The following is a 23,905-nucleotide window of genomic DNA, read 5'->3' as shown; positions in this document are numbered from 1 at the left end:
GGAAGCCTCATGGCCAATCTTTTTTTTTTTTTTCTGAGCAAAAGACAAGTGCAGGATCAGGAAGAGTAGAAATTCCAAACCCATAGTAATGTAGTGGTGTGAATGATAGTAGTGGTGTGGATGGGGGAGGCAAAGAACAAGGCATTGAATACCTGTCATGTGGAAGAGAAAGAAAGGCAGGGGACCAAGAAAGATAGGATTAAGTTCCATGAAGGCAGTTTTTGACAAAGTCTTTTCTGGTAAGAACTTTCCATTAACATATATGAATACTTTTATGCTTCAAAAATGTTTACTTTGAGTTTCACCAATTATTTTTTTAAAAATAGAGGACAATTCCTTCTCTCTCCTTGTTTGCCGCTCATTAGTACATCTTGTTAATTTATTTTGAACTGTGACTCATATGTATGCATGTATGTGTGTGTATATGCATACAGACACATATACACGTTCTGCAACATTGCTCTAATTTTTTACTTTTGCTCAGATCTTATATGCCCAATGTGTGTGTGTTTGTGTGTGCATGTGTCAAGCTGACAGGGAGGGACAAATATGGATTCCTAGGAATACTCCCCCTTCTCGCTTTGCCCCCCCCCAAAATGTGCTCTCTTACAAAGTTTTGTTGATGAGCCATCTGTCCCAGATCCCTTAGGGGACCCAGAGAAGATCTTTAAGGAAGACAGATAGCAGAGGAGGTAAGGAGATAAGATACAGAGGCAAAGCCAAGCCCAGGTGTAATTGATCTCACAGTGGCCCCTATCTCCAGAATTGTTCAGGTTAATTGCACATTGGAGAAGATTGACTAAGTTACTAGTTTGAGGCAAAACTTTTCTAAAACCAATCCTTTCAGATGGAAAAGAGGAGGTCCTTTGACACAAGGGCATTTCTGAGGATGCACTGCAGAGGAAAATTTAATGATCTGTAAACTTTCACATCTGTTGACAGTTGCTCTCTGCTATTTTTGCAGAGAGCAAAAATTAGAGGAAAGCGTGATTTTTTAAAATGAGTGCAGCGAAGGACTTATTAAAATTATAAATAGAAGTGAAATGCCTAAAACTATGGAAGTGTCACCTGGGCAGGTTTTTAAAACTCGGTTTTACATGGAATAAGTATGATTGGTAAAAACAGATTTAGAATGCCTAAGAATATGATTCAGATTCCTAACTAAATTCAAATTCTAGCTCCTCTGCTTACTAGCTGTGGAAACTGGAGTAAGTTCCTTAACATCTATGAGCTTAAGCATTTCCATCTATAAAAATAAGATGTAACTGCTCACTGATTTGTGTTCAGATGTTAATGAGAGTCTCTCTAAAAAATACCTTAATAAGAATTAGAGTTTTTTTTTTCTTATTTGTTATATCCAAGGATTTTGGGGAGCAAATCTCATAATATCTCTTATCTTGCTCTTGGGTATGCCCCCTTCATATACTTTGTAAGTAGAGCACATTGTCATGTGACCAAAAATTCATTATTGAAAATATTCCCTATAAACTAGGATGACTCCAGATCATGCTGGCAAAAGTGATACCCAAGTTAAGTCTTGAGTCATATGATAGGTGAATAAAGGAGATAACTTACATCACCTTAGAGAGGTCCCTTGAGCACCCAATATCCATATCTAATATTGCAAATAAGATTTTTTTGCTAGGCTAAAGAGCTGAAGTTCCTTATTGGATATTGATATTCTGGTGCTGAGACAGTGGTCATCCATTCATTATCTGACCCCCTAGAGTTGTAGCACATGTCTTCTATTGCAGTCAGATTTTGTCACTGTGACCAAAATAACTGACAAGAACAATGTAGAGAAGGAAAAGTTTATTTGGAGCTCATGGTCTCAGTCCACAGATGGCTGACTCCATTGTTCTGGGCCCAAGGTGAGGTGGAACAGCTTGGTTCAGGGAAGTAGTTCAGGACATGGCAACCAGGAAGGAGAGGGAGGGAGAGAGAGGGAGAGAGAGAGAGAGAGAGAGAGAGAGAGAGAGAGAGAGAGAGAGAGAGAGCTAGCTCTGTTCATCATGGGGCAAAATATATACTTCAAAGGCATACCCCTAGTGACCTAGCTCTTCTAATCACAGACTGCTTGTCTACAGGTACCACCCAGTAAACCCATACCTGTTGATTAATGCACCAATAAGGTTATAACTCTCACAACATCTAATCATTTCACCCCTGAAAATTCCCTCATTATTTCACACATGAAATTCCAGGGGACACTTTATATCTAAAGCATAACATTTCCTAAGTAAATAACAAGTTGGATTTGGCATGGTAGTGCATGCCTATAAATAATCCCAGCAGATTAGGAGGCAGAGGCAGGAGGATTACAAGTTCAAATCCAGTCTCAGCAATTCAGCGAGGCCCTAAGCAACTTAACAAGGCCCTGTATCTAAACAAAATATAAAAAGGGCTGGGGATGTGGCTCAGTGGATAAGCACCCCTGGGTACAATCCCTGGTACAAAAAGAAAAAAAAAAACACCAAGCTGGTATTTAAATTTCAGATTCTTTAAATATAATTCATATTCTCTTTGCTCAACAGTACACATTAATAGATTGTCACCATCAAGTCAAAGGATTATAGAAAAGTCATGCCATACCACACTTGATTGCTGAATACAATCCCAAATCTTTCTCTGTTCGCTTGGGTTGTTACAGCACAGAGATATGTTAAAATGCAATCATTAGAAACCCCTTCTATCTCAACTATGCCAGAATGTGCCAGCTATTTGAGGAGTCACTGCTATTAAGCTACCAAATAAGTAAGTTATCTCTCACTAGCAGGTCAAATCTAGTAATCTAAGCCATTGTTTTTGAAATGGTTCACTTTTATTGCAGACAGCAAAACATTTTTGAGCTCATATTGAAGTAAACACATGATTTTTAATCTTCCCCAGGACTATCTGTGATGGTTGAAACTATTATTGCTGTTTACTTTCTATGCTGAAATAAACCTAGCCAGGCTATGTGTACAGATCAGCACAAAGGCTTTTGCTATGCAGGTAAATGCTTCTGATTTTTCAAGCCTGGATTACTGTAATTCTTATTTTCTGGAGCTTTTGCTCATGATGGTTTCTCAGATATAGCTCTTAGAAAATGCAGAAGGTGAATCTTCATGAAAATGCACCTGCCTTGGTAAATTATTCCCATTTTGATATCCATGTACATGATCCTATCTAGCCTCCAATAATAGGATTCATATTTAAGAACTTGTGGGATAGTGGCTTTCTGCTTTTAGCTAATACTAGGCTCACCGTTTTTCTTATAGTCTGAACTGTCATATTCTGGTTAGGAGCTTGAGATTTGAATGTTATTTCCCTAACTAGAATAGTCATGATCATCATTAAAGAAATTTACCTGACATCTCTATTTGTCATTATTTTAAAGAAGCTCACTAATCAACTGCTATTTTTTTAACAACCAATTTCATTTCATTCTAGGACAAGCATTGACTCTTTAGGGCCTATCCTTCCTGTCTTGCCTATAATACATTTTGTAAATCACAAATTTTCTTTTAAAATAGAATGTGCCCTTGTAAGTCTTTATTAAAGGAACTGGAATGGGAAGAAGAATTACTTTTAAGTACCAGTTCTGTCATTTATTTGGTGTTTGTGAAGTAATGCTTATACTTCTTTGAACCCATACTTTCTTATTTATATGTTAAATGGAGAATTAGTCCAGAAAGGACTGTTCAAAATTAGATAACTTGCTGTAATAAGTGGCTCACTAACTGCAAAATTTCTCCAAGTGATAATTCCTTAAAATGATATTCATTTCTAATAATATTTGTGATTCTCTATTTTGACATTGTTGATGACCTTTTGCGATTGACTGTGACTTCCTCCCTTATAGGAATTTTATCTTATTTATTTTATATAGCTAATAAAACGCACAATATTAAAGGAGTTCCAAATAATTGCACGTACTTTTTTTTAGTTGAAAATAGAAAATCCTTATGAGTTAAGAAAGCATTATTAATTTAATTTGTCAAATTTCAAAACTGAATCTAGTAGAGAAGAAGGGATATAAGATGATAAATTGAGCAAATCTTAGAAAGATGTGTGGAAACCATATCCTCCATCTCCCAGTCTACTTCTCTCAGAGAGCTTTGCAATATTTGTTTCTGCTGAAATATTCCTACCAGAGAGGGTAAAACACACATTCCCGGAAGTCACAGACAGTGAAATTTGACAAAATATGCTGCTCAGATAGAATATTGAAGATTATGTTTTAAGTATGTAAAACTTCTAGATCAAAGAGAAAATCAAGAGCTCACATTTAACTTATCTGAAACCCCAATAAAACAATGATAAAAATAGTTTGCAAAGCCTTAATACTCAAAATGAAGAGAAAAAGGTGAGAGAGATTCCAGAGATGTATTGGATGGCTTCTTGACCTCTTAACTTAATGGAATATCTTTCTATTGACAAGCCTGACTCAAATAACTCATGCTGTGTCCTTACCAATAAATATGAAAAGACTTCCAGTGCCTTCTAGACATTTGAAGGGAGACCAAAAGTAGTTTGAAGAAGTCAGTGTTCTTAGGGTAATGAACTCTGTACTGCACCATCAAAATATCTTTTCTCTCTGTTCTGGTCTCTGTATTGTCTCTACAAATCCTTAATATAATCCATTTATAAAGCTGGAAAAATTTCTAGGAAAAATAATAAGAATAAAGAAATGTTAAAAATTATAAGAAACAGGTAAAATTAAAATTAACTAATTTATTAAAAACAAAAGATGAAACCTAATTTCATAATAAAATGAACATTTTGTGAATAAAAAACAAATTTAGAGTTCAGGACATACAATATTTGATAGTAGTTTATCCCCAAAGGAGAGAACAAAGAAAAACACTCTGGATTCAAGAAAAACCAATAAAGGGATCTTGCCAGAGATAAAGAACATTAGCCAACATAGTAAATACAATGTTTCATGCTTAGATGTTGCTGCATAATTTCTAAATCACTAGCAATGAAGTGAATAATCTAAGTTATTGTGAGGTGAAGATCAGTGTTGAGAGAGAGCAGTAAAAAGCCACTTACAAATAAACTGGAATGTTAGAACATAAAAGGGAGTTATACGTTATGAGAATAAATAATGTGCAGCTTAGGACTGTACCCTATTAAACTATCATTCACATGAGTTAAGCAAAATAAATATATTTTCCTTTATATTAAGAATTATACATTCATGTACCTCCAACAATATATCATTAACACAGGAAGCAATCTGTACATATACTGGAATATAATTAAAATTTTACTGGAGTAAAATAAAGAACAGAAATATACAGAATCAGGGAAATAATCACTCCAACATGTAATTACAAAAAATTAAATATCCAACATGAAGCCTTGAGGTCAGACATGAAGATTTATCAGTCTAGAGTAAATCAGCAGATGGTAAAAGATTCAAGAACAATCTATGATGAATAGTATTCCAAATGTATCACATCACTTTATTTTTCTTAAATTTTTTATTGAGATGGGGTATCACTATGCTCCCCACAATGGCACCAAACTCACAAACTTTCTGTGTCAACTTCCCCTGTAGCTAGGATTACAGATGGGTGCCACCATACCTGGCTTAGATTCCATAGATCTGATGCTATTATTTATTCAACTTATGATTCAACCTACATGCAAACTGTTTAGGGCTTAAATATACATCAGAGTAGCATATAAATATAATAAGCCATCCACACAGGAAGCTACAGTCAGTTATAAAAGTAGACCTATAAAATACAAGCACTGAAATATGAAAGGAATAGAGGAGACTTAAGAAACAGAGCAGGAGGGTCCTAATATCTTTAATTTGCAAAGGGAGACATCAAAACATACTATCTACAGGAAATGAATGGACTGTGAAATATTTAAAAGCTACAAGGCTAAGCAACACAGGAACAAAATTTGGATGAATTATGAGTTTAATCCTTCCTTTAGGACAGAATCATTAAATTTTGAAAAGAAATATTGAACATCAAGACATTTAGCATCAGTATATTGCAGACATCATCAGTGATTTGCCTGTATCCCTCGGACATGCCTGCATGTGTGAAATCCAAATAACTGACATCTGTATCTTCGTGCCTAAGGACTTTTACAGAAGGTCATTCTGCCTAAACTGGCAAGGGAGGCAGGTCAGACATGTGGAGGACTCACAAACCACCAGGAACAGACCTCAATCACTGCTTCATGGAAGATGAATAGATATCTCTGCTCTTTCCACCATCAAGTAGGACATTTCTGAGGTACTTACTAATATTCTACTTTTTTTCTATAGGATTAACCAATCTCTACTTCCTCATTAGGTGACTAACACACACTCTAGAAGTTGCCTTTTCTTCTCTGTGTCCTGTTCTCATTTCCTTAGACATTTCAAATAAACTACTATTTCCATTTCTTTTCTTGTGATTTGCCTCTGAAGAAAACCAAATTAAGACATGTTCAAAGATAGGAATTCAACCAACAGATCATTAAAATGGAGATGAGAAAGTACATGAGCTTTACTTTTTGTTGTAAACCTTTAAATAGTTTTTGAATGTCAATAAATGCCTCTGTGTCAATGGCTAGAGAGGTAGATATTGACAAATGATGCAAATAGACACCCAGAGAGAGATGGTAGATAGCAGGTTGAACTATTGTCACAGTTGTTAGTTAATCCATCCAACATATAAAAGTCTCTGAGGGAATCAAGCTCACATTGCCCAGTACAAAATTTTTTCTAATTACCAATGCCAGTCAGGCAGGGCAGATGAAGCACAATTTATCCACCATATTTGGTTTCCCTACACATGATATGACCATGAGAGATAGGCAATATGAGGCAAAAAAAAAAAAATGGTGCTCAAGAAGTTTCTATGTTCTCAATGCAGTTAATCTCCCCTACATTTTCCCCTCCAACTCTTTCTTATTAGACCTCAGATAATGTGTATAATTCTCAGGATGAGCTCCTGTCAAAATTCAGCCCAGTTCCTCTCTCTCTTATATAATGCCAACAAAATACAAACCCTAAATCTTGCTTGTTCATCATTATATTTCCAAATTTCGTGCTTGCTAAAATGTGCACAGCTTGCTGACTGAGTCATGCTCACCAAATTCTACTGATTTAGTATCTTTCATTTGTGCTAATAGAACACCAAGTATTTTCAAACAGATCTTCATGATTATATATTTTCCTTTAGAAATCCTTTAGCTCGGCACTTTTTAATACTTCTCACTTAACCTAACAAATTTCTGTACTTCACAACAACAACATATTTCCAACATAATCAATATAAAAATATATTCTTCCATTTCCATACAATTTCCCTTTCAATGTTACACAAAATTACATATAAGAGGTTGTGAGGGGAAAGGGGGGGAAAAACAAGTGAGAGAATTGAACAACAGCAGAGGAGGTAGAGAGGGAAGATGGGAGGGGAGGGGAGGGGGGATAGTAGGGGATAGGAAAGGTAGCAGAATAAAACAGTCACTAATATGGCATTATGTAAAAATGTGAATGTGTAACCCATGTGATACTGCAATTTGTATTTGGGGTAAAAATGGGAGTTCATAACCCACTTGAATCAAATGTATGAAAGATGATATGTCATGAGCTTTGTAATGTTTTGAACAACCAATAAAATATATATATATATATATATATATATATATATATATATATATATATATATTCTTCTAGTAACTTAGAATACAGTTGATTCTCTAAGAAGCTTAATCCAATCTTCCAATATCCCTTTTGTGGCTATCACACAACTGTATGCAACAATATATCTCTATGGGGTGTTGTAACCCAACTGGAAAACTATAGGCCATACCATTGTTATGCAAAATTAGCCCACACTTCTGGCTTTTAGCAAGATTTGAGATGCTATAAACTTTTCCCCTGGTTTTATTCGAAGCTATTATAAACACATGGCAAGTGCCAGACTGGAAATGGTGTTCGATTTTGGTGTTCAATAAATGAATGTTTTGTTACCAATGTCTCGATATTACATCAATATTGAAGTTTTCATTGAGGATAATAATCCCAGCAAAGCAAGATTCTTTATTTTTTTTTATTTAGCTCACCATTTGAATCCCACAGCAATGGATTGGCCCCATCTGTCCCTCCCCCAAATTATACTTTATTGCCTCAATTGATGACAAATGCTAGAAAGGTGAATGTTTTCACTTTAGGGAAGCTGCTCCTATCTTAGCAAGAAATTTGGAAATGTTACAATGACAGAGTAAGAATTTTAATGATAAGCTCTCAAATATTATGAAGTCTTGCTGAGAAGATATTAGTTGGTGATCAAGACAGACCCAAACCCAGTCAAGGCTGACTTATGCAATAGACTGACAATGATGAATACCAAGTAAATACAACCCTAAAGAGGTTGTATAAAGACAATATAGCATATAACTATAACTGGTCTGGAAGGTGAGGCTAAACTTCTCTGAGATCTGAAGAAGGATTATCTAAATAAAGTGAAGCGTGCTACTAATCACAGAAATAATGTTTTAAGTGACAAAACAACATGGATAAAGTTCCTAAGACAGAAACCAGATGCCTCTAGAGAAGAGGTAACAGACTAGAGCCTGAAGACCACATCTAACCAACAAATATATTTTTTTCAAACAGTCTTTTGTTCCTTCTCTCCCAGCCATTTGATATTACCCAATATTTATATACCAGGAGATAACACAGTGAAGCCTATACATCTGCTTTTAGTTGGAAAATAAAATGATGGAACATAATTCAACCATATCCCTAAATGCCACAAACTAACTAAATAATAGCACTCTCCCTTTATTTGGTTTTTAACTTCTGATTCTTTGGGGCCTGTGATAATGAAATACATCATTGTAGGACTGTGTAGCAGAGTAGACCTTGGCTTATGCTCCTGAAAAAGAATGACTAACAAGAGCTAACAGCTGGGTGTGGTGACAACATGTGCAATCCCAACAGCTCCAGAGGCTGAGGCAGGAGAATCATGAGTTGAAAGCCAGCCTCAGCAACTTAGCAAGGTCCTATGCAATTCAGTGAGACCTTCTTTCTAAATAAAATACAAAAAAAGGGCTGTGGCTGTGGCTCAGTGATTAAGTGCCCCTAGGTTCAATCCCCAGGACCATAAAAAAAAAGCAATAAAGAGGTAGGGACCACCAAATTCCCTTTGAGGTCATGTTCCCAATGACCTAAATTCCTCCTATGTCCTAAACATTCCATTACCTCCCAATATGCCACACTTGGTGCCTTTAACATATGGGCATTTCGGGGAGACCTTTAAGATCCACACTAGGGGCACTTAGTATGTGAGCTCCCTGGATACTCAGGATTTTTTGTGATCATATCACTGCTGTTTCCCCAACAGAGAACCAAGAATATAATATGACTTGAAGACTCCACCGAATCAAATACAAACACAGCATTTGAGAGACAATCCTAGTCCACTGTGACTGGATACAAGGGAGAAGGAAACATCACAAGAAAAATGACTGAGAATTAATCAAACATGGACCACAGTAATGGATTTTTATTTTATATGTTAGAGCAGGAGAAAAACAACAAAATATGTTCAACTGAGGAGTGAAAATGGTATTTGTAAAAGAATATTTCCAAACCACTAGAGGAAAGGAGATACTATACATGTTTATAGTTTATAAAGTAATAGCTTACATATCTCTTTTCAGGTTTTAATATAAATTGTGTATGTCAGGATAGCTCCTCTGTATCCACATAGTTAAACTTAGACTCGAGGGAAGTGCCTTGCCCAAAGCACAGGGCTGATAGAATTCAAGAGTTAAAGACAAGTTTCATCCCCTGACTCACTGTGCCCTTTCCATATTAACAGCAAGTAAGTAGGGAGATAAGCTTTTTTCACAGTTGCTATATTTAAGATAAGACCTAGCCTTATGCACCTGCATAAGAATGACTAATAAGAGCTAACTTGACCTCCATAAACACTTGTTTATGGTTGAGCAGGAAGATAAGAAGACCTTGATATCTGCTTCCTTTGGGTGAATATGTCCTGATCAATATTGCAACAACTATCTTTAAGAAAAAACTGACATTCTCTGCCACTGCCACCCTAAATCCCAATTTGAAAATTAAAACCAAAGTGCCTCCGCAAAACTCTGCATTCTTATTTGTCTAATTCTGCAGATTTTTTAAACATAGCCAAAATCAGGGTTCTATCATTAAAATACTGCATCTCTTTTTATAGAGAAAGAAAAAAGAAAAGTTTAGAGGTTATCACTACCCGGGCACAACAGCACATACCTATAATCCCAGTGGTTCAGGAAGCTGAGACAGAAGGATTGCAAGTTCAAAGCCAGTCTCACCAAAAAGTGAGGCACTAAAGCAACTTAGTGAGAGTTGCTTTAAGTAAAATACAAAATAGGGATGGGGAGATGGCTCAATGGGTAAGTGCCCCTGAGTTAAATTCATGGTACCAAAAAAAAAAAAAAAGTGGTTATCACCAAATCAGCCAATCATCAAAATAGATCTTAGATTTTTATCTTTCTTATACTAAAAATTACAAAACCAAAAACATGTATTTTCAAATATTGTACTTAAAATATATTAATGTTATATTTGATCTGATCGAATATATTCTATCAATCAGTGAAAATCATGGACTTAGTTTTCTTCATATTATAACATTTGCAAAATACGACTTAATAAAGTAAATAATTATAACAATTGCATGCCCTAATTTGCTAATGATGTGGGGAAAATAAAACATAACTATATTACATATACATTAAAATTGCAAAACATTTTTAAAGACAAAAAGAATATTATATATTTTCATTCACAATTTAACCTCAAAGATACCTACATTTTAATTTCAATTTTATTTTTGAATAAAAACACTTGCTGCAAAAGATGTTAATAAATAGTAATGGAAAATTGCATGTGACCTACAATTATTTCTATTTTATGTTCTTTAGTCTTTTTTTGTTTGTTTCTGCACAGCTGGAGTGTTAATTTCAAAACAGCAATCAGAACTTGCAATTCCCCTGGTAAATTAATTTGAACGAACACCTGTTGTTCTTAGAACAATTCTGTGTAGATCACCATGGACACAATAATCTGGTTCCTGTCCATGTTCATAGCCACTCACTTAACACCCCAAAACCCCACACTCCCATAAAAACCAAACACCAGGCATGCTGGAACCTTTCTGCCCTTAGCCTTTATCTGTCACCTGTTTTTTGCACTTGGTATTTTCTCAACCTGAAATGCCTTTTCAAAGGCCTTCATAATCTAGGGTGTTTTTTGGTTGTTTTTAATATCTCAGCTTGAATGTCACTTCTAAGTTCCAGGAATGCAACCCTAACCAAATGAAAGTATAAATCCTTGAGATACCTTATCAATCCTTGGCAAGATTACTATAAACGGCAGATGCAGGTCTTGTCATGTGTCATAAGGAAATATAGTTTTGACAATGTTACAGCTTAGACCTGGAATGCACCCCCAAAAGCTCATTTGTTGAAGGCTTTCTCTTCAATGCAGCAAAGGCCAGAGGAGGGGATTTTAGGAAATGATTGCATCAAGAGGGCTCTGACCTTGTCACTAGATTATTCCATGGTTAACTCAATGAATGTTGGGAGGTGGTTGAAACTGGTTAGGTGGGCCATGTTAGGAGGAAGTAGGTCACTGGGGGCATGTCTTTGGGGAGTACATCTTATCCTTGGTCCCTTGCTCTCTCTTTGTAGCTTCCTGGTTGTCATGAGCAGAGCAGCTTTCCTTTACTATGCCCTTTTGCCACAACCATGGACAAAACCTCTGCAACTGTAAGCCAAACTAAATCTTTCCTCCTCTAAGATGTTCTTGACAGGCATTTGGGTTATAGCAACAAACTGTCAATACAGACAGCTAAGTATTTCCAAAGAAAGGGTCAGCTGGATTCTGGTTGGGTTTGGGCAATGTATTGACTGATTGGAAGGCTGGAGAGAGATTTCACACCGAGGGTTTCTCAATGTGAACATGTTTGTCAGGACTCCAGCACTCTGAGGCAGCCTACAGGAAAACAGCTTCCAATCTGGGATTCTGGTTCCTACTTCTTTCCACAAAGCTTCCTTTCTCTGTCTCCCCATAAACAAAATTACTTCTCATTTTTGGAATGGGGATTGAACCCAGGGGTGCTCAACCACTGAGCCACATCCTCAGCCCTTTTTTTTTGTATGTTATTTAGAGAAAGGGTCTCGCTGCGTTGCTCAGGACCTCACTAAATTGCTGAGGCTGGCTTTGAACTCCCAATACTCCTGCCTCAGACTCCCAAGCTGCTGGGATTATAGGCATGTGCCACCATGCACATCTAAACACAATTCCTTAACTGTTAAAATCTGTTAAATTTCTCATTTATAAATTGTTCTTAATTCTCCAGCTTTAAAGGTGATAGGGTACTGTCCCAAGAATCTTTTTTTGAAATTTCCAAGTATTGATCATTATTCCCTTGCTAAGGCAGAGAGGGAAATAGATTGTTTCTCCCACTGCAGCTTTTAAAAATACCTGAATGCCACAGCTATGTAACCACACTGTCTCCTTCAGTTGATCAAGCCAGTTTATAAAAAAGAAAGAAAGAAAGAAAGAAAGAAAAGAAGGAAGGAAGGAAGGAAGGAAGGAAGGAAGGAAGGAAGGAAGGAAGGAAGGAAAAAATGGTGTTTTACAGATAATATTGAAGAACTTTTCTGATACCAAGAACCAAACAGTCAAAGAATAGAACTTGGATTTTGTTCAAAAGTACAATTAAGAACTAGCAAAATGATTCCTGAATTCATGATTCCTGAATTCATCATTAGGAAATAAAAACTTGCTCAGGAATAAACTGTGTACATGAACTAAATAAATAAGTGAATGAATAAATGAATCAATAAATAGAACTTATTCTCATAATAACCTTTTTGGGATCTGTCCAATTCTGGTGCACTGTGCCATATTGCTATATAAAGATTTGGATTTCAATGTCAAGCCTTCAGTAATTTCTTTTGATGGCTATTCCATGTTCTGTTCCTAATTGTCCACTGAGACATCCATAATGTAGTTAAGCCCTGTAGATTAATTTGAAAACATTTCCTTACCTTCCATGTTCTTCATGTTGTTGTGATACTGAACACTAATATCTTGACAGCCACAGTTAAATATAATAAAGATATAAGTCAGGAATTTAGGATTTTTTTTCAGGAACAGTTAATAGAAAAAGTGTAACTCTAACACAGGGATATCTTAAATATGACAAATACATAACATGGAAAAGTCATTATTATTATTATTATTATTATTATTATTATTATTATTATTATTATTTGTTGTTGTTAACATAGATTGAATCCAAGGGGAGACAACCACTGAGTCACATCCTTAGTCCTTTTTGTTCTGAGACAGGGTCTCACTATGTTGCTTAGGGCCTTGCTAAGTTGCTAAGGCTGGCTTTGAGATCCTCTGGCCTCAGCCTCCCAGGCTATTGGGCCATTCATTTTTAAAATTATTTTGGAGAGTTAGAGTTAGCAGAAATAACTCAATGGGAAGGCCAGGTAATAGCTTCCTCTTTCTCTTTGCTTATTCTTCTTTTTTGTCTTTCAAAATCACATTTACTCTGGCTCTTTTGCTTTCTTGCTTTTTTTTCTTTTTTCTGGAGTCCCTGTGTGTCTTAAAATGGTCCAATCACATATGGAACATTTTCACCCTTGCCAACTGTTTTAAATGCCACTATTACTCTGAGACAGTTGCTTTTCTCTATTGAACAATTTTGTTAAATTCCTCTTTTTTATCACTTCCAAAGCTGAAAATATTCCTGACAGCCTGCTGCCTCTCCTTCTATTGTTCATTTTCTAGTAAGACTTTCCTGTTCTTTCCATATTTCCTGTTACCTACTTGTCATTCTGGAATTTCAATGTCTAGGCTCAAAATTAAAATAATGCAAAAATTCAGAGCTATTCATGATAAAAAAAACTGTCTTTTCTCACTACTGCATTTTTCAGTGCATCCCTGTAAGAGTACTTGTGTACACACACGCACACACACACTTCACAAACTTGTGGGTCTCTGTTCAGTATAATGTCTCTTAACTTCCCTTATTTATTTCTCAGAGATGAGAAAATAATTTAATTCTCACCATCTACAAAAGAGAGTTGGGTAAGAGAAACTCTGACTTAAGGATGGAGAACTTCAGAACAACTTTTCATTCCTCCTTCACTTCCCCTCCTACATTACAAACTCATAGGCATACATCTGTCTTTCTTCCTAGTTGAATGTGAGTGAATCTTTCCAGTCTGATTTTCAGTAGCTACCTTAGTTTATTGAGTTCAATCTCTGAAAAGTTAACTAAAAAACAGCTTAGCTCAACTCTGCCTCATCAAAACTTCAGTGATTTTTGAAACCTATTTCCACTTTATTTTCCAAAGATGCTAAAATTTGGAGAAGGGCAAGCCTAGCATTTTGTATTTGTAAATGTGTGAGTACATATATTTGCACATTATCGCTGCACATTGATATTTTGTCAGAGAAGTGGGTAGAAGGACATGAATCACCAGTGATGCTACTTGTAATTTGGAAGGTCCTACTGAACTCTGGATTTCATTGCAGAAGACAGACTTTATCACAGATTTTGAATGCACCTGGCACAAATATTTTGTGGCGGTATAGATTTCTCAAGAGATAATTTTATGAAGTTAAAAAAAAAAAACAGAAGAAGTCATTGTCTATTTTGGCTGCTATCACATAATATCTTAGAATAGAAAATGTGTAAAGGAAAGAAATTCATTAATCACAGATCTGGGGACAGGAAAGTTGAGATCAAGAATCATCAGATTCTGACTGATGAAGGCCATTCCTTTAGAGGGTCCCCAGCAGAAAAATAGAAACCTCCCTCCAGGTTCTTTAATTTATCACAGCACAAGGGCTCCTACCTTGATCTAATTACCTCCTAAAGCCTCCATCTCCTAATATCACGCACTGTTGATTGGGTTTCAACATATAAATTTGGGGGAGTGCTATGGTTTGGATGTGAGGTGTCCCCTAAAAGCTCACATATGACACAATGCAAGAAGGTTCAGAGGAGAAATGACTGGGTTGTGAGAGTCTTAACCCAATCAGTGAGTTAATCCCCTGTTAGGGATTAACTGAGTGGTGACTGAAGTGGTAGTGTCTGGCTGGAGGAGGTGGGAATTGGGGCATGGCTTTGGGTATAAATTTGTTTCTGGAGAGTGGAGTCTTTCTCTCTCTGTCTCCTGTGATGTGAGCTGCTTCCCTCCACCACACTCTCCCACAATGATGTTCAGCCTCACCCCTGAGGAATGGAGCCGCCCTTCTGTGTTCTAAGACCTCTGAAAACTGTGAGCTCTCAAATAAACCTTTTCACCTCTACAGTTGGTCTTATCGGATCCTTTAGTCACAGCAATGAAAAAGATGACTAAAACAGGGAGTTATAAACATTCATATCATGTCATGGTCTCTCTCCAATTTGGGGGGGGAAAGCTACATCAAAAATGGAAAACTTAGAGAGATCAGGCTTTCCTCCTTTCAGTTAATGGGCCAACGCCTCTTGGCATCTTTAATATTACCTTTGGTCTTTCTTTTGGCTTCTGCTATGCTAAATGCTTACTTGTCTCTCTTGATCTTTCCTGAAAACTAAATTTGAGGGACAAAATGAGAATATCCAGGAAGTTGGAGAAGGGTAAGAAATTCTAGAACCTTCTCATTTTAAGATCTTTAATCATAATATTTAATGATATTAATTTATATATTACTAATATATTTGATCACTTACTGATCTATAATCATTAATATAATGGTATAATAATTATTGTTAATCATAACAATAATATTAGTATACATTAATATAATATGTTTATTTATATGTTATCATATGGTTTATTAGAAGCAATATATTTTAGAAACAATTAATGTTTTTTTATATTTCATTTTGCAAATTAAGATACTCAGGTCAAAAAGACTATAAAATCCTTTTCATGTTATACTGAGAGGAACCAGGGTCAAACAATTGATTCTTGAACTATTTCTCATTCTTCTGCCTATTATAATACATTCACAAATAAATGTAGACACAATTGAAAACAAATAAAACAAAAAAATGCAAACAACAACAAAAACATTGGCATTGACATCTCTAAGCAAAAGCTGGGTATAAAAATAAGTACCACTTTTGTTTTCAATAGGAAACAACTTCAAAATATACAGTTTCTGCTATACCTTCTTTCTTTTTAATGACACATTTTGGGGGATTTCTCCCAAGTTAGAGCATGATATAATAAAGCTGCCTTTCCTTCTATAGCAAGGCAAAACAAAGAAGTGGATCTTGAAAAAAAATGTTAAAATAAAACATAGATAAGGCAATTTACATGAGTATTTCATAAGGATTTTCCTCCTGAGATTCAACCTCCCTCTCTCTCTCTCTCTCTCTCTCTCTCTCTCTCTCTCTCTCTCTCTTTCACACACACACACACACACACACACACACACACACACACACACATGTGCACACACACACACTCACATAAGCCTTTACATTTTTAAATTTAAAGGAAAATGTAGTGATTAGTTACATTGACTTTGAGAACTAGATAAATATTATAGATAAATAATATAGAACTGTGTATTCTATATATAGATATTTTACAGGGAGAGCAGTGGATACTCAGAGTAGAAATCTTGTTTCTGTTAGGGTGTGTCTATTGCATTGGAAACCCATTATGTTCTTTTGTAAAAGGCGCATATATGTTATATTAACATTTGATTCTGATTTGTATTTCTGGAGATTAAAAATAATCCATGTGGTTGTTACATGCTTTCATGAGTAATAATATCTATAAGGCTGTTTGCTCATAGCACGCAGCTGGGCTCCTTAGTGTTGATTCCAATAGGAATTCTCAACTTTCTTTGAAAATTCCCACTAGGTTCCTCCTATTGCTCTCTTTCTGCTTATACACATGCTAGGCACATTAATTACTCCATTGTGTATCTGCTGACATTAAAAATTTGTCCCTTGATATTTTGGTTATACCTCTGACTCCTGTCATTGAACCTGCCTCATCTCCTTGGCACTGAGAGCATAATTAAATTTTCTAGTCTGACCTATTTCACTTTGAGGAACATGTTAATATCCTGTCTCAGTTATCCTTCCACTTCCAACAACATCCTAATCTGCTCTAGCTATCCCAAATACTAACTAATAACATCTACTTACAGTTATATGAATCTATTAACATTTTTCACAATCTCTTCATGAGAGGAGTCATATCATTTAATATAACTAGGTTGAGCCATGTGATTCTGCAATACCAGGTTGTAGGAAGGAGAGAAATTTTAAGGACATCACTGGAGGAAATTTAGGATTTTTACTTCCTCAAATCCCAGAATGCTCTAAGATTTCTTGAACACAAGCTGATGCCCAATTAGCCAATGTATTGTAGCAAATTGTATTTTCCAATGATGTCACCACCAGTATATTTTATATCCCATATACTTTTACAGTGTAACACTGAGATTTCTCTACTGAGAAACTGGGATTATATCCTTTTTCCTTGAACTTAGTTTACCTTCGCAATTGCCTCAACCAGCTCACCATGCAACATGGCAGAAAGGATACTGAATGACTTCTGAAGCTAGTCAATAAAAGGTAATATAGCTTCTGCTACTCTGTCTTAAGATGCATACTTTAAACTGCCTTGATCTGATATGTAAGAAGGCTAGATGCCCTGACACCACTTCACTTGTTAAGCTGTGTGGGAAAACAGATAGACAAGTGCCTCAAGGAGTCCACATTGTGGGTATACAGCTTGAGTCCTCCCTTTCTAGGCACTAGGAATTAGTAGGCACACCTTCCGATAATTCTAGCCCCAGCTTCCTGGTCGCCACAGTTGAACAGAAAGAAGTTGACCTCACTGAGTCCTATCGGAATTACTATCTTAAAAGCAAAAGCAAAACAAAAAAAAAAAAAACTTGAAGTTGAAAACTACTAAATTTTGGGTTTGTCTATGAGGAAGGTATAGTAATTAGGATAGACATATTTCTAAATGCCCCCAACATTTTTAGAAATTAATTAGCTGTCAAACTCAGATTTGCATTTCACTTAAAAATCTCAGTATCTACTTACTTGTAAGGTCAGGTCTGTTAACCACTAGTCACTTTCCTTCCATAGCACTACTTAGTTATAAATAAGTAGATTCTGCCACTCTCAGTGAGGCTGATATTGTCAAGTTTCCCACATTTGCCACCACTCCTAGCACATGTATGCATTTCTATTATCTGCCTGGTCACTTGGGGTATTCAAATTTGGACCCTCAATAGAGTGGGGATTTATCTCACTAGTACAGTGCTTAACTAGCATATGCAAGATCAAGGGTTCAATTCCCCACACCTGAGATAAAAAGAAAAAAGAGAGAGAGAGAGAATCAACTTATCACTTCTGGACCGTTGATATGGCATGAAAAAAAATCTCATTTACACACATAAAAAAAAGAAAATGATGTAGGCAAATTCCTTAGGATATAGATGCAAATATTGGACATTGACATAATTCAATGCTTAGCTTTCAAAGAATTTTTAGCTACTGCTGATATTTACATTTAAGAATGGTTGTTGTCTGTTTATTTTCATAGCTGCAACTTTTCAGTAATAGGTACCAGTTGGGAAATAACTTCATTTTCTGTGTTAAGGTATAGAGGCTTGGGTTGTTGGGTTTTGAGTATAGCTCTGTGATAGAACACTGGCTTAGCATGAGTGAGGGCCTGGGTCCAATCCCTAGCACTGCAAAAATGTGTGTGTGTGTGTGTGTGTGTGTGTGTGTGTGTGTGTGACTTAGAAATTTCAGAGATACGAGTCTTCTAAACCTCACTCTGTGTAATGAGTAGAATATGCCTGCTTAACTCTCCTGCATTTTTCTGGTTGCTGCTTGGTCATCTGTATGCCCCTTCCATGGCTATCTATTTCAGTATGTTAACTGACCTAATTAAGTTTACCCAATCTAATTGATTGGGTTCTTAAGTCCGCTTCGCAATGGTTTCAGGCAAATATTTATTGATATGTTTGATTTCTACTACTGTAGAAAAGTATTTAGATACTTAGAACAATTCTGGCCTGGGGAAATGTCTCAGGAACCTAGACTAGAGCAGCATCAGGGGACTATCTGAGAAGATTCCCTATTGGAGCAAGCAAATATTTTTTTAAAGAATGGAATATATAGTCATGAAGTTCATTCTATTTGGTCATTGCTCCTCAGACACAAAGGGAGACAGTAGGACATCATAAAGCAATCGTCCTATGGAGTTTGCCTGAAGGACTGGGCAAGAAAGACATCTGGAGGATTTCCTGAGATGCCATTGACTGGTGAGGCATGGTTCTATAGGGTATTTCTATTATAGAGTAAGGTACCATATCCTAGGACAATTTTGTCTTGGACTAACTTTTCAAGGAAATTTGCACAGCAAACCACCTTGGAAGATATCAGGGAAAGAAGGAAGATTTATTTCCTGACCAAGAAAATAAAAATAATGTTTTCCTTAGGGCAAAATTTGGGTATATTTATCAGCAGTGCTTTTACAAGACTGGGGATTTCTTAAGTTTGAATTTCCCCAGGCATGAATCACACAAATCCACTCTGTGTGCATCATCTACCTGAACCACTCTACTTTACACCCACAGGGCTTGTAGGACAAGGTGAACTGACATGAACATGAGAGTTATGCGGGCTGCTGTGCTGTGAGTAATCATGGTATTTGTCTCTGACCCTAGAGTCTTGTGTCTTTTGTAGCATACATGAAACTATGTCAGGTTCACTGGTTTGTTTACAACTGGGGAGAAATAACAGAAGCAGCACACAAAAACATTTTTTCCACTCTTAAAAAGTAATCCAGGATCTTGCCCCACGGCAGAGAATGGTTGGGGTTGAAGATGGTATAAAGAGCTGGTAGTAGCTGGAACTACTTCTTTGTTTTTTGTTTTATTTTTTTTTAAGAAAAAATATTTCTGGGCAGCCTGAATTCTCCTTAGTATATACTCATCACCTCACCCCTGATTGACAGTCCTAAGCATGAATATGAACTCTGCCTCTGGTTTCAAATATATTGCATAAGAACTTTGCATTTGGATATCTTATCACAAAGAAGGCAAGAGAAAGTGTCACATCAGTGACACAGAGAGGGTGGGGAGATTATAAATGTAGGTGTCTGGAATAAAGATGGTAAAAGAGATCATAAAATGAAGAAGGTTTTTGACATCAGGGATATGAGGACATTTTAATCAAAATAAACAGTGTATGGCAAGGTCATGTGGATAAAATCAATCCCAATTATGGATTTTGCATGCACATCATAATAGGTAAACCAATAACCTCCTCATAAAAATCATTGAGGATGGGAATAACAGAAGCTTCTCAGATCCAACTTACAGTTCACCAACTCTTTTTCAAAGAATCTTGGTTCCCTGGAGGGCAGAAGAGAGTAACAGTGTAGTTTTAGAATCCCTCTAAATTCACTTCAATAGGAAATTCTCCTTTTTTTATCTAAATAAATATATACACTCATAAGTAAACTTGAGTTTCCTCCAAGGTAAACTTTCATAAAGTTTACAAAAATGACTATGGTTTGGATCCTTTATTTATATTTGAGAAATCAGATTTCCAAAGAAAGAACCCATTTTTTTCTGAAGGTTATATGGCCAGTAACAGTCAGAAGTGACTCTCAAACTGTGTGTTAAGTGCTGAATTGCATCTCCTTCCCTGACCGCAATGCATATGTTGAAGCTCTAAACTCAGTGTGATTCTGAACTACTCAGAAGTAGTTCAGGTTAAACAAATATGGTTAAAAGGTGACCTACTCCAATAGGACTGATGTCTTTATATAGTAGCAGAGACATGAGGAATCAAATGTCCTGATGAAAGGCCATCTGAGAACACGGTGAGAAGACTGCAATCTACTAGCCAGGGCGGGAGGCCTCACCAGAAACCTGCCCTGTGGTCACCTTGATCTTGGAATTTTAGCTTCAAGATCTGTGAGGAGAAAAAAAAACACATTGCTATTTAAGCCACCCAGGGTATGGTATTATGTTATGGCAGCTCCAGAAGACAAATGCACTGGGAGCTCCATTTCTATGCTCTGAGCTTTTCACTACAGCAAACTGCCTTTTATGATGATTGCCAAGATGTCTTCAAATACAAAGACATTTGAATCAAAAAACCATTCATCTGCATTTCTGTTTTGCAGAGAAAGGGATAAAAGTAACTCATTGACTTCTTGAACTTTTTTTTTTCACTTTTGCAGGTTATTTTCCTTATTTACTGCTGGATAATGAAATGATAAAAGTGCTCAAAATACTTTTTAGTTGGTTATGAAGAGAAATCAATACTGCTTTGTGTTTCAAAGAGGAAAGGCATGCAAGGACACTGAGGTATTAAACACAAGTGGATTGAATAGTTATTTGTGAGGGGTTGCTAACAATTGAATTACTATTTTAATGTCATAACATGGTAGTCCTCGAGATTACCTTTCACATCTAATCATACCATTTACATGGAAGTGGGAAAATGCTTCTGAAGTGGCCAAATGCTATCCACTGAATGGATCATGATAACACTAGAAATTGCTCTGGAGGAAAAATAATCAGATTCCCTGCCAGGCTCTGGGGAAAGGTTAATGTGCCTTCATTGGAAGAAAAAATAAAACAAAAACAAAATCCACAAATCACATTTAAAAAAAAAAGCAGTTTATGCAAAAAAATATATATGAGTTTAAGCATTGGCTTTTGGCTCTGATTTTTGACTTTTAACATGAAAGTCATTGGTTTTGCCACAGAGTTGGAGTATAAAATCAACTGACATGCAAGAACACTAGGCCTTAGGATTTCTATGAATTATTATGCCATTAATACTTGCAAAACCTTTTGATATGGATGCATCATTGTGCAAGTCAGGTTTTTGTTGCTGTGACCAAAATACCTGATAAGAACAACTTAGAGGGAGGAGTTTCAAGATGACAGAATAGAGAAAGTCACTTATCTGGTTGCTCTGTGATGTGAAACCAGCAAAGCAGATGGGCATTTTCTCAGCAAGATAGGTGAACAAAATAAATAAATATATAAATAAAGGGGGAGGGACTTTACTAGAATTTAATACTGGACATTCAAAGCAGATCAGAGACTCAGGAGGTTGGATATAATAAGGAAAAAAAACCCAGCACTACAGTCATTGCTACATCTGGAGTCACCAGCCAGAAAAGTCCCTCTGAGCAAAGTGGTGGGACAAGGGTATTAAAGGGACTCCAATCCTGTGGCAAAACCATTTTAAAGAGGCCTGAAACATGTCTGGGTACGGAGAGTTTTGAAATCAAAGACACTGCTTGACTATACTGAACAATATCCTCGTGCAGGAAAGAAACCACCATCTCCCAAGGCCGCATGCAAAAGACAGAGGAAGGAACCATTTTGCAGCCATGGAGCAGGGGCTGGTGGCCAAGGGAGCTGAAACCAGAGTTTGGGCTGAAATACGGGCCTGGCAAACCCACGCTGTACTACATAGAGTGTGCCTAAGTGATCACAAGAAAAATCAAACATGGAGAGAGGGTTTTACCCAGGGGACAACTGGTCATGGAAACCCACAAAGCTCTAACCCTTCCCCCCTCCAACCCAGCTGCTTGCAGGACCCACTGGGAGAGAGGATCCTGGCTGGGAATTGGAAAGGGCAGGGGCAGGAGAGATTGAGTTGAGAGACTGAATCCCAGACCAGGAAGCTAAGGCACTGCAGGAGACATAGTTGACTAAAACTTAGTTCCTCAATCACCTGAGTGGAAAGCAGGGGAGAACTCTGGGGTGCAAACTTTCACTGAAGACTGGCAAGTTCTGGGCCCTGGATGTGTGCTGATTTAAAGTTTCCAGACCAATTGGCATCCAGCAAAGAGTCTGGAGCCCATCTAAGCCTAAACCCCACCTCCAGGAATCTCACACACAGGATTAACTCTCTCACCCCAGCAACCCCAACCAACACTGCTGAGAAGGGAAATTGAGAAACTTTTGAACTCCAACAGCCACAATTCTTTAACTTTTCATTGATACCTTTTTTCCTTTTTTCTGTTTAATTGTGACCTTAATGGTTCATGGAAATTTTATACATATTAATATTTGTCTTTTTCTCATTTCTAGCATTTTGAAAGCCAATTATTTTTCATGGATCAATATTTTTTTTGCACTAGACTATTTGATTAACATATTTCATTTTTGTTTTGTATTTTTTTATTTTTCTAATTTTTACTTTATATATATAACTCCTTTTTTCTCTCACTTATCTGTTTCCCTTGCCTCTCTCTCTTTTCTTCTGGTAATAGCCAATCTCTCTTGTTCTCTCTTGCACTCTTCCTTTAATTTTTTACTTCTATATTCTCTCCTCCTCCTTCATAATCATCATTTCCTACATCACTTCTGTTCTGTCCCAGTCAACTGTTCAAATTTGTAAACCCCTTTGCAAACTTAACTGTTTTTACTGTGGGAAATAACTGATCATATCATTTCAGTTTATTGTCACATTTAACATTGAAGAAGTCATCATAGGAACTATTTGGTTTAATTCTGTATATTGTTTGCATCCATTATTGTTATTATTTGTCTCCCTGTAAGCTGTGAGTAGTGGAAACCTTCAGGGACACTACAAGTCCACAGGGTAAAAACTGTACTACCTCAAATACAGACTGATAGATGGGTAGACATATAAATAACATGAAAAAGCAAGGGAACAAATCACCCCAAACAAACCAAGATACTTCATAACAAAATCTAATGATACCATAGTGGAAGAAATGTCAGAGAAGGAATTTAGAATGTCCATAGTCGAACTGATCTTTGAAGTAAAGGACGATGTAGGAAGTAAAATCATAAAGAAAATACAGGAAGTGAAAGATCACTCCAATAAAGAGACAA

This window comes from Callospermophilus lateralis, unplaced genomic scaffold (genome assembly GCF_048772815.1).
Source record: "Callospermophilus lateralis isolate mCalLat2 unplaced genomic scaffold, mCalLat2.hap1 Scaffold_43, whole genome shotgun sequence".
Taxonomy (NCBI): Eukaryota; Metazoa; Chordata; class Mammalia; order Rodentia; family Sciuridae; genus Callospermophilus; species Callospermophilus lateralis.
This window is presented reverse-complemented; position numbering follows the sequence as displayed.